Consider the following 18,558-nt stretch of genomic DNA (forward strand, 5'->3'; position numbering starts at 1 on the left):
TGTACATGTGTCCACAGCACAGGCAGCAAGTGAGAGCAGAGCCCCCCAAAAAGAGCGCCACCCAAGGAGGGCTGTGGGCTGATGGACTCTAATGACATCATCCTGTTTCCAAGGCTGAACCCTATGAGAGGACAGAGTCATACAGCCCATAAAGATCAAGTCATCTGAGCAATAAATAAATAAGTACAAGGAAAAAAAAAAAAAAAAAAACAAGATGGAAACCTAGATCCAGAGCGGGAAAGTGACTGTGGTGCCCAGTGTGGGTGGCACCTCTTCCCTCATCCACGCAGCTTGTCCCTACCTTGATCGTCATCCTTTTTAGCATGAATTTATCATTTGCCCAGCATTTGTAATGGACTACAGCGGGTACAGAGAAAAGAAAAGTGAGAAATGGCATCTGTATTCAAAAGATGCTGCAGAGACAGCTCCCCACACCCAGACTGTCTTGAGAAAAAGAAGCCACAGGAAAACTCATACTTACAACACAGATTAGGTGTCGAAGGCAGGTGGTGCAGGAACTCAGGAGGAGCGGCACTGCAGACTAAGGAGGTCCAGAGACCATGGAAAAGTTATTGGGAGAAGGAAGGGCTTGAGCCGGTATTTGGGGAACATTGTCAAGGTCTAGACTGACAGATTAAGAGAGGAAGATCACCTCAGACAAACAGCCGACAGGACTCTCTGCCCCTTGGAAGCAGCTCTAGCAGGCTGCTGTGTAATGGAAATGCTGACTTTCACTCATACAGTGTATTTCTATAAAATTATCAATACGAGAAGTTGTCTAAAAAGGAGTGAGGTATTTTTTCATCAGGGAAGAGGCTAGATGCATGTGCTATTTCTTCCTAGAAAGCAGGAACTGGGTCCAGAATTGGTCTGGCTTCAGAAAACAAAAAAGCCTTTGCCAAGTCTAGGGTTTGCACAGCTCTCCAGTGGAGTTACGAAAAGCCCGGTTAGAACATAAAGAACGGTCTGTTCTGTGGGAGGCAATACAGCTTCACCAAGGGGAGAGGGAAAGTCAGCCTGTATCAGTCATATTTCCGTCCCTGGGAGACCGTTAGGAGAAATTCAATTAAAACCCATGACTTCTATCAAATCTTTATGGCCAGTTTGAAGAGACTAATTCTTAGAAAAAGCTGACTCCAGCATTATCTGTCTTTAGCTGAGCTCTTATGGAAAGAATATAACAGTAAAGAAAAAAATGGTATTTACTTTTATTAAAACAAAACATAACAACAACATAAAGCTGTTGCAGAAACTTGGAGATGCTGCAAATGTAGGTCTGCTCTGCTCGTTGGCTTTACCTCTCTTTCATTCCTCCCTTCATCCTCCTCGTTCTTCATCTTTCTTCCTCATTCTAAGCAGAACATTTACAAAATTCAGGCTTTCTGTAGGGGTGAATAGCTGAGCTTTAGTTCTCCTCTGGGGCAGAATATTAGCAAGGACAGTGAGCTTAGTTTTGACTGACTCTGGCATCTTCACAAAGCAAAAACCAAGGTATTGCCATAAGAAAACTGGATTGGGAGTTGGGAAAGGGTATGACTTAATGATAAAGGAATTAAAGAGACACGTTGGCATTATTCTTTTCTCCTGACACCTGCACAACACCGAAAGATAAATCAGAACAGAAAATGTTAAAATTGTAAAGGAACTTAGAGATCACCTAGTCAAGGGAGGACAGATTCCACACCCAGTACCATCTCTGAGGTACTGGCATTGCTAATCTCTTCTCTCTGGAACTTTTGTTGAGTAGGATTCTGAGGCTCAAATTAAACTCACCAGGATTGACTCTTCTGATCAGAGAGGAGCAATGCCTAGTCTTAGAGAGCAGAAGTGGCAGTGTCTGCATCTGGTATTAGCATTCTTTATTTAGTTCAACAAAGTCACATGGAGACAATATGTTACATCCTGACTTTAAACATTAGTTCAGAGAAGAAAAGATGCTGAGATCCCTGCTTCGCTTATCCATGACTACACAACAAACCACTACCGAACTTTGTGTCCTAACAACAATGACTTATTAGTTTGCACAGCCTTGTGGGTAATGAGCTTAGGGTGCAGGTGGGGGAGACTGGTGGTTCTCACATGATAACTCAGAGCTCCCAAGAAAGCAAATGTGGAAGCATCTAGACCTCTTAAGGCCCTGTCTAGAATTGGCTGGGCAGCATTTTCATCACATTCCACTGGTCAAAGGTGTTCTTACCTTGTATATACCTGTAGGGATGACAGAATTTTGGCCATCTTTGCAGATAATCCACCACAGTCCCTCCAAGTTGCCTTCATGCAGCAGGTAGGTGAATACCCCATAGACTTTGCCACCTGGAACAGGGAAGCCAAACTGTCAGTCTCAAGTCCCTAACCTGTGAACTGCTGATAATTCTTACCCCCCAGTTATCATGGTGAAGACCAATGAGATAATGAACATGCAGCACATATCCGTATCACAAGAATTCCACGAAAAGAGCTCAAACTTTTATCATCATCATTTCATTTATACCTCTTAGCACGAAAAAAGAGGCTGAGAAGGGAAGATGGTGATTAGGAATTGCTAAGCAGTAGGCCACATGGGTGACCCAGCGTGGACTGGCCTGAACACAGCCTCCATCTCCCCACCCTGGCCAATGTTCTCATATGGACACAACTGGCTTTGTTTCATCAGAATGAAGGCCTCCCTGATGATGGCTCAGTGTTTCCACAGAAATGTCCAAGGAACATGATTATAGAGTCAGTCCCATTCATTAACACAGAGGGTTAGGGGTTGGGAAAATCATCTAATCCAACAGCCTTATTTTGAAAACGAAGTTTCCAAGCCCTAGACGTTCATGGAAGCTCATGAAAGACTCTTAATCACAGTGCCCTTCCCGCGGTAACATGGGCTTCTTATTTTGTTCTATTCAGAAAACCTGAAGAGAGGCCTCCCTGGCCAATGGCAGTGGGGATTAGAAGCAGTCCGTTTCTGTCAATGTTTATATTCTATTTTAATAACGCCTGGCTTCTTACAATCAAGTGCAACCTAATTTGTCCAGAGCTGACACTCCCACGTGTACAGAATCCCCATTTGATTTAGCTGTTTGGGATTTTACCCACTCAGTGGTTTCTCTGAACAACAGTGGAAGTCCCCATCCACCTTGAACCTGCAGGGCATAATTGGATATTTTCTGGCCAATTGGCTCATTGCCTACAGCAGAAATCTAAGGACACTAATTTGCTAAACCAAGAAGTTTTTCAAAGTCCATGATCCATAAACACCAAAAATAGAAAAACCAGCACAAAAATAAACAAATAGAAAAACCAGGCCAGACACGGTGGCCCATGCCTGTAATCCCAGCACTTAGTGAGGCCAAGGCGGGTACATTACCTGAGGTCAGGAGTTTGAGACTAGCTTGGTCAACATGGTGAAACCCTGTCTCTACTAAAAATATTTTAAAAACTAGCCAGGCGTGGTTACGGGTGCCTGTAATCCCAGATACTCAGGAGACTGAGGCAGGAGAACTGCTTGAACCCAGGAGGCGGTGGTTGCAATGAGCCCAGATGGCACCATTGAACTCCAACCTGGGCTTCAAGAACAAGACTCCATCTAAAAGGAAGGAGGGAAGGAAGGAAGGAAGGAAGGAAGGAAGGAAGGAAGGAAGGAAGGAAGGAAGGAAGGAAGGAAGGAAGGAAGGAAGGGCCAGAGATTTTCTTAGACAAGTATGTGGAAGGATTCCAACATCTAAATGTTTCTACATCATGAGATGAAAGGAAACTAATGATGATCTCTTTATAATAGTTTCTGACATACATTTATCTTCAGGGTTGACATACAGATTATGCTTTTCATTCACACAACTTTCAGGTAAGTCAGACTGGTGTTATTACCCACACACCATAGAGGAGGAAAAGTAGGCTCAAAAAAACTGACTTGCCCAAAACAAGTTAGATAGTGGGACACAAGATAAAAAGTGGGCAGACTGAAGCACCCACCTCCTAGCTCCATCACAGCCATGTGTGCTAATATCTGGGCAACTAAATGTAGAGTTCTGGAGGCCACATGCGGTGTAGGGCTGGAAATTTTAGCTTTAGTCTCATTTCTAGCATCTATGTTGGAAAAGCATTTTGTGTTCTATGCTTTTATTGCATATTCAGCTAGTCAAGAGTCATAATCTATTTCATTCAGGCTTATGCCACTCACTAACGTCAGTAGAAGCCTGTCCATTTCTCAGAAATTGTAGTGGAAGATGTAGAAAGCACACTTGTCTAATTTGGGCATGACTCATCTGTGGGAGGAACCTTGAGCGCATGGAAACTCAGTAATAGCATCCACAAAAGTCTGGACAGGCCTGAAAGACAGGCTGAAAATAACATTGAAGCAGGAGGAAATGTAATGGTATGAACCTGAATTCAGAAGGCAACTGCCTAAAGGTGGAGCAAATAGGTTTAATAGAAATTGCTTTAAAAACAACCCGGAAGGATGGTTAGCATTAGTTGGCTTCATAGTCTGCATGAGTTTACGGTATGAAGAGTGGGTCAGAAGGTTATAGCCCCTTAAGCCACAGTAAGAGAGTTTGGGTATTCTGAATGAGGATGACACCCGCTCTCTCACTGTTGGATGCAGCAGAGCTTTTGACTCATTTGTGCAGAAGAAAGCCCTGGAAACTGGGCAGTATTTGAAGAATGAACAAAAGATATGTTAACATTTAGCCCAAAGAAGAAAGGATATATTAGATAAGACTGAATGGATGTTTTCAGATCACTGAAACATTTCCAACCCAGATAGTCAACTGATGAAGGACTCAGGAGCCGGTACTCAAGCAGGTGGAGGAGGCCCCCACGCTGGGCGTACAAGTAGAGTAATTCAGGGTCCTGAGCTCACGGACAAGCTATAATAACACTGCTCCCAACTCCTGTCTCCAAAATCAGAACCCATGATTCTCTGAAGCCTGCCTGTTAAAAGAGAGATCATGGAAGCAATTGAGAAGGTAACTGGCTTCAGAAAGTTTCGAAAAGCAAAGCACAACAACTAAACGGTGCTGATTGAAATTAGCTGAGCACACACACATGTTTCAACCCAGAAAAGCAATTCCACTTTAAGTACTTCATGTCAGTAAAGCACTACCTCTGATCTGGTAAAATAACACTGCTGATATCCCATGACTCCACGGGTGACTACGTTTTGCATTCCTTGCACAGACAGATTTTCATACTGACTAGACAGGGATTATGAGCTGTGTGTCAACTCCTTGCTGTTGAATTGGTTTCTGCATTTCTGTGGAGCATACTCGAAAATTCATGAGATTGGAGATGCTCTCTGTACAGGCTCATGTAGGCAGTGACAGACACCCTTAATTTGTAAGCATTAGCAGAATGAGATGCAGTTGCAGCAAGTGTAATTGGATCATCTTTGTATTTTATGTCAGCGTGTCTAAGTACTGCTAAAGAACGCACCACGTGCTCGGTGCCTCCGACAACACAGAGGGGTTGTTGTAGGCATGACAAATAATAGCAGAATCAGCTTCTTAGTTTTATATTCAGAGTGTGTTTGTGTACGTGTGTGTGTATGAGAGAGAGAGAGAGAACATGCACACTGGCTTTTCCAAGGCACTAGTTGTTAAGTAGGAGAGTTTTAAGATCTGCGGAGAAGCATAATGGCTTTCAAAGCTTTCTGACATTAAAATGTTCTATAATCACCTTCCATTAGTAAAACCAGAAAAAGCCTGGCTTTGGTATAAAGCACAAAATTCATTTGCCTTCCTCCCCCAGCCCTTCATGTCCTTGTGCCTAAAATATTCCAGGCTGTTAAGCTTTCAAGAAAAGAAATCAGTGTACTGTTTCTGTCCTAGGAAGAAAGGTCCAGATTTCATGACTGACCGTGTTTGGAAGACAGGTAAGGTTTTTACAATTAAGTGACATAATTAAGACTAAAGGAAAAGGAAACCAACCCCACTTGCCCAGCTCACTTTATATGTAAGAAAATTGGGTTCATTCTTTCTTGCTTATGCCAAAATGCACCTAGAATTCAAATCCAGTTCTGACCACCAGATGGTAAGGGAAAGGTAACCACGCTAACATTTGAGAGACAGCTTATAGATCTGGAGACATTTAGCATGGATGAAAAACACGGAAGCTGGAAACAATAGCAGTCTTCACGGACCTAACGGATCACCCAGTAGAGAAGAGGGTGGGCTAGTTCTCTGTGGTTTTAAAGAACAGAGGGAGAGTCAATAGATATTGTTTCCAGGAAAGCATATCCTCGCTAAACATCCTCTTGCTCAAAGTTCTTGAAAGTCTTTCCATTAAATAACATTGGTTCCCTGTTGCCAGCCCCAGGACATTCTCTCTGAAAAAAAAAAAAAAAAAATTAGTGGTCAAATCGGTTTGGGATGGTTGTAAAACATATCTCCTTGCTTTAGAGATTACAACATGCATATTTAAAGATGTAGGATGATGCTAAGCAACTATGCAGTAAAGCAAACAATTAGAAGTTATTTAACCCAGTGTTTTTCAACTGCTTCTATAAACTTGTTGACATCTTTCTATCAATATTTCTTTGATCTTGTGTTATAATAAACATACTTTTGTGAACTTTGAATTACAAAAAAAGAGCCAGAATCCTTTATTCTGGTATTTGAAATGCCAAAAGCTCCAGTCCTGACCTTCTGAACATGATTTCTTGCAATATTCTGTGATTCCCAACTTTCACAGCTTGTTGTTCACCTGCCCTCCACCTGGAATCATTAGGCTGCACCCTGATATCTCCATGGGCACCAATCCAGTGCCATTTCTTCACTCAACAAACAAGTATTCTGCACTTAATTCTCAGGCTCAGAGAGGCTAGGTAATTTCCCCAGGTTCACATAATTAGCTTGGGGTTTGCCTAACCCCAACATCCAAGAGGTTTCCAGTGTGCCTGTCTCCCCACGAAGGAGGGGTGGACTTCAAAGTTCCATGTCAACACCAGTTGCCTCCCATGCAGGGTCACGTAGAAGGTACTCACTGTGGGCTTTCTTAAAGGTGCGAGCCTCCTGAAGTTTCCAGAGTGCAGTCCAGAGTGGAGCATAGGCCCAGCAGCATGTAATGGAAGCTGAATGTGTCCATCCACCTGCTACAGAGATGTAGTCCTTATATAGAACACCGCAAGCCCTGGTGACCTTGAAGAAGTCAACTGCCATGCTACAAGTGGCCTAGGAAATGGACCACCTGGAAGGGGGTTGTGAGCAACCCTAGCATCTCAGCCTCTGCACCTCAGAACTGCAGCCTCAGTTTCCCCTTTTACAGGTGAGGAAATGATACCCAGAATGCTTCAGTTATTTGAGTAGCATTGACACACTTATAGGTAACTGAGTCAGAGAATCAGACTCCTGAGTTCCGGTAATTCCAACATCATGCAGGGATAGGAAGGCATAACGTCTAGTCTCCAGGCACAGAATAACACAGCAAGGAAACAGACAGCCTGCCTCTGATCAGGATAGTATAGACACCTGAGGCCCTGATAGAGGTTAGAGAAAGATTACAAAACTATACTATGTGAGGACAATATAAAGGACCTTAACTCTGGAATATTTGGGGAACATAAGAGGTCTCTTCAAATAATTGCTGGCATGTCTAACAGAATAGATCAGTTTTGCATTCTCCTAAAGAGCAACAACTGTGGCCTTTTAGGAAGCACTTTTTGTCTCATGTCAATGCAAGAAAACACTTCCGATTTCTAATCCAAGGACACACAGCTATCAAATAGCAGAGCAGGAATTCGAGCCAATCGCTGTGACTCTAGAAGTTATGCCGTTAACCACAAAGCTACCTGCCTGGATACTCACAAACATTAAGTAAAATAATATCAGTCAAGTGTTAAAGCAGAGTGTCCTACATTCATTTGCTTTATAAATAAAAGCTCTCATTAGTTTTAAACAGGCAGGATTCTAGAATTTTGAAGAAGAAAGCTCAACACATCAGGAGTACTTCATTTATTCATTTTGGGGCACCCTTGAGGTCCCAGACAAGCATGGCCTCAAGTACTGCAGAGAGTAGTATACAAACCTCCTGAAGCTTATATGATTTTCGAGAAGATATCTCTCACTTGAATTGACATACTAAGAAATATACAATGCTGAAAAAGTTTAAGGAAGCTTAAATAAATAGGTATTAGGGAGCATGATCAGCCTAAAGGGGTTGGGTTAATCTAGATGTGATGGCTAGGTAATCAAATGTGGATCAGAAAACCCAGGGACCCCAGGGCAGCTCTGGAACTGCTTGGCATGTGACAGATAGTCAATGCCTTTGGTGACATTGGATTGCAAAGGCAAAAAATGACTCTGCTAATCGTGTATTGGATGGGTCGTCTGACCGGGTAACTCTCAAGGTAAAAAACTTTAAATTCTAAAATTAGATATATATTTTTACCAGTCTTCAGGAATAGTAACTCATTCTTCCATCTTCCTGCATAGAGCACTTTCTGATTTACAAAGAAGAGCCCTTCGAGGGAAGATGGGGAGCCCAGAGATCATTCTGGCACAAATCTCCATCTTTTTGGAAGCCAAATTGCCTAACTACTCTGGTCCTGGTTGTCCCCAAGAAAAGATGAGATTTTATGACTGCAGGTGGGTAAATATGAGCCCCTGAGCTTGAAGACATTTTGTTTTATTTTCTCTGTCAAGACTGTAAAAGCTTTGTAAACTTCTCCTTTGCTGTCTTGTATATACTCTATCCATATGGAGCTCATTGTGGTTCTCTAAACACAGCACCCTCTGTGCTCACTCGTCAAAGACTTTATAGTTCATTCTTTGCGCTTACAATGCCCTCTGGGCATCCTTCTGCTTAACCCTTACTTTTCTCCAACTCTCAATTCCAGGGTTCTCTCCCAGGAACTCCTCTCTGACCTTCCCTGTCTCCTATTTGGGCATGATGTTCCTCCATGGACTGTAGTTCTCAGGGAGGTCCTCAAGCTGGGTTACACACACTTGTCTGTCTATCTCCCAGTCCACACTGTGAGCAAGGCCTTTGATGTCTGTGATTTCCGCACCTAGTTGACGGTGGATATGTCGATACGCTCATCAACTGAGTGAACACTGGACACTTTTCACTCTCCACCCTAGAGCTGACATAAAGTCACAGCCCAGAATCAATCAGGGCAAGTGGGGATTTGTGTATGCTACCCAGGAATGTCTGTTGCAGCATCCAAATAACATGATCTCAAGGAAAAGGATCGCTTTGAGAATCCACAGAAATGAGCAGACATTCGAGAACGTGGACACTTCACATCTGTTGCTGAGTTGATGGAGAAGCCTCAGCCCCAGCTCCAGAACTGCTTTGAATTGTGCAAAACCATGTTGATGATTCCATTTATAATTCACTAAGCACCTGATACACGTCAAGTATAGCCCTGAAATCTCTTTCAGCAGTTATTTCCATCTTAGAAAAAGCAGGACTTTTGGCCCAGACCTCCTACATTGGACAGGGCTGTCGCCCATGGGCCAGCACATGTCACTGGTCCTGGGGTTCAGTCCCCATTTCTAGGCGATATCAGAGCATAATAATATCCTATTAAATTGTTTAACTTGAAAAAATTTAGAAAACAATCTTAATGGTGCATTGAGGCCCTTTCATTGTCTTGGTTGACTAGTTACAAGTGGATTTCAATATGCATTTAATCAAAATAACCAGCTGCATTCATTTAAAAATGCAGCCCACAAAAAGCATCTAAGTGGGCCCCTTACCTCCCTGCTAAGAAAATGCAGGAGAGATTTCACCAGAATTGAATTTGGCAGAAAACGAAAAACCCCTGAAATCAGCTATCTGGAATACACATTTTAGCTTTGTCTTTATTGGAGCAAAGACGGCTAATAAATGAGTGTGTTCACATGAATGAGAGACAAGCCCGAGGGAGAAAGGCGGGCCACAGACATCAGAACTTACTCACCCCAGGCTCCTGTGAGCCTGTGTCCACAGCAAACCCTCAAAGCTGACTTGAACATCAACATCAGGGAGTCTGGTTGCTCTCTGTTCAGAAGTAGCAACGTTTACTAGACAAAGTTTTGGTTTTGAATTCAGACTTCTGAGCTAGGTGGCCATAGTAAATTATTAATTTTCTCACGACATTGTCATCCTCTTTAAAGTGTAGGTAGCAAAGTCTGCTACATAAAGTTTGTTGAGGATGAATTCTTTTCCCCCAAAATTCACATGTTGAAATCCTATTCATATATTGAAGTCCCCCAGGACCTCAGACTGTGAATTATTTGGAAACAAGTGCATTGCAGATGTAATTAGTTAAAATGAGGTTATAGTGAAACAGAGTAGGTCTCTAATTCAATAGAGATGGTGACCTCCTAAAAATGGGGACTCTGGACACAGACACCCATACAAGGAGAACACGATGTGAAGACGAAGGGAGAGATCAAAGAGATGAGTCCACAAGTCGAAAAATGACCAAAGATTTCCAGAAAGCCATGAGAAGCCAGGAGAAAGCCCCGGAACCAATTTTCACTCATAGCCCTCAGAGGGAACCAACCCTGCTGACACCTTGATCTTGGAATTCCAACCCCCAGAACTGTGAGACAAGAGCTTTCTGTTGTTTCAGGCACACTCTTGTGATGTTTCGCAATAGAAGCCCCAGGAAATCAATCCAGGGTCGTTCTGATGATGCATGAGATGCTGCCTGCAGGAACTCTGGGCACCCGGCCCAAGGCAGAGGAGGTGTGGACAGGGGTCAGGTCCCTGCCTCATTGTTCTGGCCAAGACAAGGCTCTTATATGGAACACAGGGAAGGCGAGGAGACTGCAGCTGGAGCAAGTCTAGTATCCATGCATGCAAAGTAAATGATGAAGCACTCCACAAACATTCATTGAACACTTTTATTGGTTTATGTAGCTTGTTGACTGAAAAATGGGTCCTTCTTTTTCTGCAAGAAACTCTCTGATGACAGCATGTAATCTTTATCAGGTCTTCATAATTCCAGAAAATCTCTTGAAAATTGCTTTTATTTGAACCAATGGGCCTTGTGCTGGGGTGGGGCACTAGGAATCCGCCAGAACACAGGAACACTCCCTGCACAGTGCTCCCTGAATCTGCACAGCTGGCCTCCCAGGAGCCGATGCAATTCCAAGTGAGTGAAGGAGCCTGAGGATATAAAGGATGGAGACAGACTCTGATCTTTCTATTTTCCAGTTGGATGTTATTAGAAGCATTTGATAGAAGAGGAGACCCTGACAAGGGTCTCTAGCAGGAAAGAACATGGACACCCCAAAGCATCACACACCATGAGAGAAGGGAGGCTGAGGCAGGTGACCAGGGCTTGTCACTATATTGGCAGGAGCTCTGGATCCTGTACACAAGCAGCAGAGGAGACCGAAGCCCCCCCAGACCCAGCGTGAGGGGTCTGTCTGAGGATGACCCCTGGGACTTCACCTTCCCGGAGCAGTCAGATGAGCAAGGCCCCGTGAATGATTTCCCGTATGATTCTACTGTAACCCAATGGGACAGACATTAGCTGAAGACCAGGGCCTGGCAAAAAACTGATTCCCCTTCTAGAAATTCTGCTATTTTTGCCAAAGAATGGGAATGAGGACACAAAAGTTTTGCTTCCTCCTCTGTCCTGGCGGTTTGTGCCTGGGAGACAGAGCGAGACTCTGTCTCGGAAAAAAACAATTGAAAAAAAAAAAAAAAAGCCTCAACTGCGGAACCAGTTTGAGAGAGCACAGAAAAACATATGTGAATTAAAACAAGGTGCTCTGCATAGGAGGGCTATCCCCAGGGCCGGACACATGTATCCCATAGCAGCTATCACATTTCAATGTCAAAATCAATCTCCAGTCCTCAGCCCCTTCCTCTATTCCTTTTGCATCCCTTAGGAGCACACTAGATGAAGCACGCAGGCATTGTTCATCTTTGTCAGCTGCTGGTGGCCATTGTGCAGAGGACTTCACAGAGACAGGGAGAAGGACTTGGGGAGATGAGCTCCCTTTGGAAATCAAGATTAAAGTGTGAGGTCACATCTCATTTCAGTATGTTATTTTTCTTTCTTTTTTTTTTTTTTTTTTTTTTTTTTTTTGAGACGGAGTCTCACTCTGTCTCCCAGGCTGGAGTGCAGTGGCTCCATTTCCACTCACTGCAAGCTCCGCCTCCCCGGTTCACGCCATTCTCCTGCCTCAGCCTCTGGAGTTGCTGGTACTACAGGTGCCCGCCACCACGCCCAGCTGATTTCTTTTTGTATTTTTAGTAGAGACGGGGTTTCACCGTGTTAGCCAGGATGGTCTCGATCTCCTGACCCGTGATCCACCAGCCTCAGCCTCCCAAAGTGCTGGGATTACAGATGTGAGCCACCATCCTGGCCTCAATATGTTCTTTTTGTAAGAATCTACTGAGACCTCTTTCTGATCTTGCAGCAGAGGTCCTGTTCTTTCGAAATCCTCCTCTGACTGCTCCTGATTCATCAATGGCTCCATGCAGACCCAAAGAATTTCCATACCCATAACACACTCAGCACAGCCTTAGCAGAACATCTGTCTGGGTCACTTTTATTCCTTAAAGAGAGACTATGAGATGATGCTGTTCATGACTCCTGGCAAGGATTTATAACCTGATTAATCCTAATCATTCTTAAAACATTCTAGGTCTAGAAACATTGACAAAACTCTTTGTAATAAAATTACAAACAAAACCAAGTTAGTATCCTCTGAGCAGGATCCCTCTCAGATGCTGCTGAGAGGAATGGTCATGATGCTCTCTCAGAAGCTTCTCAAAAGGGGTCAAGTGGGCCAGAGTGAGATGTAATGTGGCCAAGGAGAAGGCTCCATTTAGGATTCCCTTGAGACAGTCTTTCTCAGACACAGCCCTACAAGAGAAAAAAAACATCTTGCCACCTTACAGACACCTGGCTGGGGAAAGGAGTAGCCGTGGCTTTAGGCGGGTTGGAAGGGGTCAGATCTCAGAAGAGCAAAGTAAGTTCCCTTCCAATTGCCCTGGAGGAGAGGAGGGAGGTAATTTTATCAGAGGAAGAACCACACCCTTGGAGGCCACTAACTGATTTGATCTCTGACAGCCATATTGCTCACAACCCAATGGGCTTTGGGAAAGCATGTTTCACTCATTAGAAAGGATATTGCTTTATAGACACTAAGTAATGACATTCTATACCTTGCATGACACCAGGTGAATGAAATAACGAATGTGAAATAATTTGAATGGTACTGGAAAGACACACGGAGATTAAAGAAATAAAAAAGTGAATACCAAGACATCTCTCCATTCTGGATGGAATTAGTATAATAATAATCCCCTCCACTCTTTGGGGAACCAAAGCTCTGACAAGTGCTGATTTCATCACTCACCGACTTGCAACCCTGAGCATGGTACTTTCTGCTGGTAAACTGAACTTTTTCATTTGCATCAAGAGATACAGTCAGCATATACTTAATCGCTTTGTTGTGAGGTTGAAATGAGAAAGAATATAGATGTTAAACATTTCACACCGTACCAGGTACAGAGGATTAAATGTAGTAACCTTATTTTCACCAATTCTTAAAACAATTTACAAGATATTATGAAGTTCAATTAATAGATTAGAAAACAATGTCAGAAAGGTTATATAATTTTTCCAAGGCAACACAGATAATAAATGGAGAAGCTAGGATTCAAGTCTGTTTCTTTCAGATGCCAAAGTTCATATTCCTTCTAGCCCATCCCTTTTTCGTCTTTAATGTGCACACAGATTACCTAGAGATCTTGTTAAAATGCAGGTTGTGATTCAGAGGACTGGGGAGGGGCCTAAGATTCCATGTTTCTGATAAGTTACCAGGGGAGGCCAACGCTACCAGCCTGTGGAGCTACACTTTTGAGTAGTGACGTTCTAGAACATTTGCATTCTTATTAAGCATGCTGCCTGAAAAAGGTAAATGGTAGAGTAGACCTTGAAGTGGATTTACAAGAAGGGAGAAAATAATAAGGAGGAGGAGGAGAAGGAGGAAGAAGGGTCATGTCAGAAAGAATGCTGGTGCTGGAGAAGGGGAGAAAACATCTTTCTCACCTCCATATCCAGGGCCAGGATGTTCATTTAGCAGCTTACACATTCTGGGCATTTTACACATTTGTCAAAATACCATACAGAATCACAAAACTCTGCTTTAGTCTCTCTGCTGTCAAAGATTGCAAAGGTGTTCTTTTCCTCTCTCAGTCTCCAGCACCCCAGCTTCCAGAAGAACAGCCAAGCTTCTTTTATGAGGTCACTGGCCCAGGGCAGAATGACAAGCAGTAGCTACTCTCAAAGCAGTGATCTTAGGCATTCACTTTGTAGTAAGATAAACCTGGGGCTCATGTCCAGACTCTGCTAGTCCTCAGATTTCTCTTCTATGAAATAAAAACATGTTTTTAATTTATTGAATTTTTCTGAAGATTAAAATGAGTTAATATGGGTAGAGCACTGTATTAATCAGGATTCTCCACAGAGACAGAAGCAATAGGATACAGAGAGATATATGAGAGAGGATTTACTAGAACAATTGGCTCACACAATTTTGAAGGCTGAGAAGTCCCAGGGCAGGCTATCTGCAACCTGGAGACCTTGGGGTGCTGGTGTTGTGGCTCAGTCTAAGAACCAAGGCTCAGGACTAGAGAAGCTGATGGTATAACTCAGTGTGAGACCACTCTGAGTGTGTGCCACTGATGTAAGTCCTGGAGTCCCAAGACCAGGAGTTTGAATTTGTTGCCCAAGGAAATGTGTATCACAGCTCCCACTGTTAGATGGACACATTCACCTTTTCTCTGTTTTTGTTCTCTCCAGGGCCCCAGTTGATTCCATGATCCCCACCTAGCCCACTCAGACTCACAAGTTAATCTCCTCTGGAAACACCTCACAGACATACCTACAAACAATGCATTACCAGGGTTCTAGGAATTCCTTAACCCAGCCAAGTTGACACCTAAAATTAACTTCCACCAGCACTTAGAGGAAACCCTGGCATGACATAAACTGTCAGTACTTGTTAGCTCCCATGTTAGCACTAATCTCTGTAGAGAAATGATCTCTGTGCCTGGTACAAGGGAGTGAATGTGACTCCCCCACATCACTGAATGCTTACCATGTGTCAGATGCTGGAGGAGTGCCTCACATGTATTCTCATGTAAGTGCTTCCCCACCCTGAGCTGTGTTCTATTATCCTTTCTCTGATGCTGGTTTAGAGATAAAGAAACTGAGGCATAGAGGAGTTAAGTCATTTGCCCAAGTCACATGCCTAGTAGGTGGTGTCACTGGTATTTGAACCTGGAAATCTGACTCCAGCACCTGCTGTGATCCTCTGCTCTTGGCTGCATTATTTGGTGGTGGTGATGGTGGTTGCTGCTGTGGTTAAAGTTTAGAGGAAGTTTTCTGGGCTCCCAAAATTTCTAAATGCCAATTCTGCTTAACTTGCTGGTAGAGGTGATAGAGTGGTTTGTGGAGAGGTGAAACTGCTCAGCACAATCACCCTGATAATGCAAAGAGATCCATCCTGAGCCCAGTCCATTGAGAGCTTCTTTACAGGGCACATGGATTCTCAATCCGTCCCCACCACTGTCGGAACTGATTAAGCCAAACACATTTTCAGTAACATTCAAAGACTTCTGTAATTGACTGTATGACAAGGGTTATAAACAAGCAACTGAGTTAGCAAATCTACCAAACTCTCTTAAACAAAGAGTCTTAGAAGAAAATGAGCTAATTATGCATATGCTGACCAGACAAGGGACAGGGAATGAACCAAGATGCCTCTTCATTACTGGGAGAAGCAGCACTTCCCTTGAAAAATCACAGAGCTGAGAATGTGGACAGGATCAGAGATATCCTGTAGTCAACCTCTTCTGTTCCCATTTACCAATACAAGGAGATGGACCACTAAAAGACATGCTTCCTATATTAATCTTTTTCCACACTGCCATAAAGAAATACTCAAGACTGAGTAATTTATAAAGGAAAGAGGTTTAATTGATTCACAGTTCCACATGGCTGGGGAGGCCTCAAGAAACTTACAATCATGGCAGAAGGCGAGGGGAAGCAGGCACCTTCCTCACATGGCAGCAGGAGATAGAAGAGTGAAGGAGGAACTTCCAAACACTTAAAAAAGCATCAGATCTCATGAGAACTCACTATCATGAGAACAGCATGGGGAAACTTCCCCCATGATCCAATCACCTCCCTCCCTCAGCATGTGAGGATTATAAATCCAGATGAGATGTGGTTGGGGACACAGAGTCAAACCATATCACTTCCTGAAAATAAAATAACAGTTTTGTTTCTTTGTAGTTCCTGAACCAAGCACAGTGGTAAGTACTTCTACGTGTGCAAGACATGCAAAATGAATAGAAGAACACGGTCATGTACTATGGCCTAAATGTTTGTGCCCCACCTCAAAATCATATGTTAAAATCCTAACCCCCAAGGTGATGGTGTGAAGAGGTGCCTTTGGGAGGTGATTCAGTCATGAGGGTGGGCCCTCATGCATGGGATTAATATCCTCATAAAAGAAGTTCCAGGAAGTTTGGTTACCCCCTCCACCACGGCAGGACACAGCAAGAAGGCACCATCTATGAGGAAGCGAGCCCTCACCAGACACCAAATCTGTCTTCATCTTGGATTTCCCAGTCTCCAGGACTGTGAAAAATAGAACTGTGTTTAAGTTACCCAGTTTCTGGGTGTTTTTTAAATTATTATAGCAGCCACAATGAACTAAGACATAATGACAGTTGTCCTTTAAAGAACAGTAGCTCTAGGTTGGTCATAGGTTAGGGCTTTTCTCATTATTTCTTATTTCTAATTCTCACAAAATCCTGCAAGGCTATTGATCAGTTTTTCAGATAGAACCAAGGTTCAGAGGATTAACTCAATGGAACCAGGTGACGAGTCAGCGAGAGCCAGAGTGCCTTGTGTGAAGCCCCTGTGTTCTCTTCCCACTCTTCAGCTGCTCTCTTTGGCACCCAACCTGGAGCCGCCATAACCCAGGAGATCTCCCACGACATGACGAGGTGGTACTCACAGATGGATCTCCAGGGTCTGGGCATGGGTAAGGCCGCTAGATATACGGCAAAAGGGAGGAGAAGAACTATACAGGGCACAGAAGAGTGCATGCTCCTCCTAAAGACATGTGTACTCAGCAGTTTATGATTAGTTTTGACTCTAATCAGGCCAAACAAGTCTGCAGTCCAGATCCTCATTGGATGTGGTTCACAAGCCATCAAAGAGCCTCACATTATTTTACTCGACCAACTCACCATAATGGCATGTGATATATGCAATGATTTGCTTAAAGACCTTCCACTAGTTAGCTGCATTTTCCCTAGTTGTTCTTACCAGCATTTCAAAATTATACCCAAGACAAAAATAATTCTACTTCACTTACATATTAGGAGGTCTGTGATTCCCACCTTTTAAATTCCTTTGCTCAATCCCTAAAGACCATTCTTTAAGACAAAAAAACAAAAGCTTTCCATTTCTCTTTCTTGACGGGGTGAGATCTGTCCTCAACTTATTTTCAAAAGGTTAATCACATGGAAAGTGTGATGCCATTATGTTTTAGCCTGCCAATGATATATTATATAATAGAAAGAGAACAGCACAATTTATATACAACTACAGTTTCTGAGAATCCAGGTGTTAAAAGGATAACCAACTGACCTAGCCATTACATGAGGTTGCGGCATGGAAATTTAAAAAATGTGTCATAGAATTCTAGAGATAGGAAGGTCATTACAAGCACTCCAATCCAATCATCATATTTTTACAAGTGAGGAAAACTTAAGGCTTTGCCTCCGAGACATGAGTATATTCATAAATCTCTAGACTACCATGTTCCTGTGTGACTTGGATACCCTGTCATGCCTCGGTCTTCCTAATTGTCTGATGGATGTAAACACCACCACTCCCAGGGGGATTTAATGAATATTGAGGACTCAATTTCTGTTTAACTAACCTCTGTGTGGCCAGTACTTAGCTCAGTGTCTGACATACAATGGAGGTTGATTAATACATGTGGGGTGAGGAATGGATGTAAAAGCCTGGCCAACATATAGTATGTTCTCAAAAGTATTAGTTTCCCTTCCTGTAAATGACACCTCCAAGGTGACAAAATGAGCCATTTGAATTGAGGCTGGAACCCAAAGCTGATTTCCACACCAGTGCTCGTTGCCCATGAGTTAGAAATGAAGGAGAGCAGCCTCGGGAACAGTCAGGGGCTGCACAGATGGAAGAGATTATACGTTCGTTTACCTGGGGTAAAATTGAGTTATGCCTTTTTGTTATTCTGAGATAAGAGAAATGTCCAAGTCAAATGCTTCTTTGCCCCAACTCCATTCGTCACAGAAGGAAACCCTGGGGCAGAGGTGACCACCTTGTTGGACTAATTTGCTCCAGGTGCCACCTCCACAGGTGACTGCATGCCTGTTCATACTCAAAACCCAGTGCATTAGCCAGAATGGGCTTCTCAAAGGGAAGGATGAAAATGGGTCCTTGTTGAGAAGTCCTGGAGCACATGTCTACCCTTTCATAATTCACTTTTCAATCTTCCAGTGACAAACAGTGCTATACATTTTATGCTCACACTCAGTACCTGTCGAGCCCTATCCTTGGCT

General features: G+C 43.3%; 1 long non-coding RNA gene across 1 annotated transcript; it reads right to left on the reverse strand.

Annotated features, from left to right (window-relative positions):
- Positions 1 to 1,194: 1,194 nt before the first annotated feature.
- On the reverse strand, positions 1,195 to 6,251 carry LOC140713407 (uncharacterized). Its single transcript, XR_012095485.1, has 2 exons — positions 6,125 to 6,251; positions 1,195 to 2,313 (listed from the first exon to the last, which is right to left on the reverse strand). It is a non-coding gene; the product is annotated as an uncharacterized lncRNA (long non-coding RNA).
- Between the last annotated feature and the right edge of the window lie 12,307 nt (positions 6,252 to 18,558).

This window comes from Chlorocebus sabaeus, chromosome 14 (genome assembly GCF_047675955.1).
Source record: "Chlorocebus sabaeus isolate Y175 chromosome 14, mChlSab1.0.hap1, whole genome shotgun sequence".
NCBI lineage: Eukaryota > Metazoa > Chordata > Mammalia > Primates > Cercopithecidae > Chlorocebus > Chlorocebus sabaeus.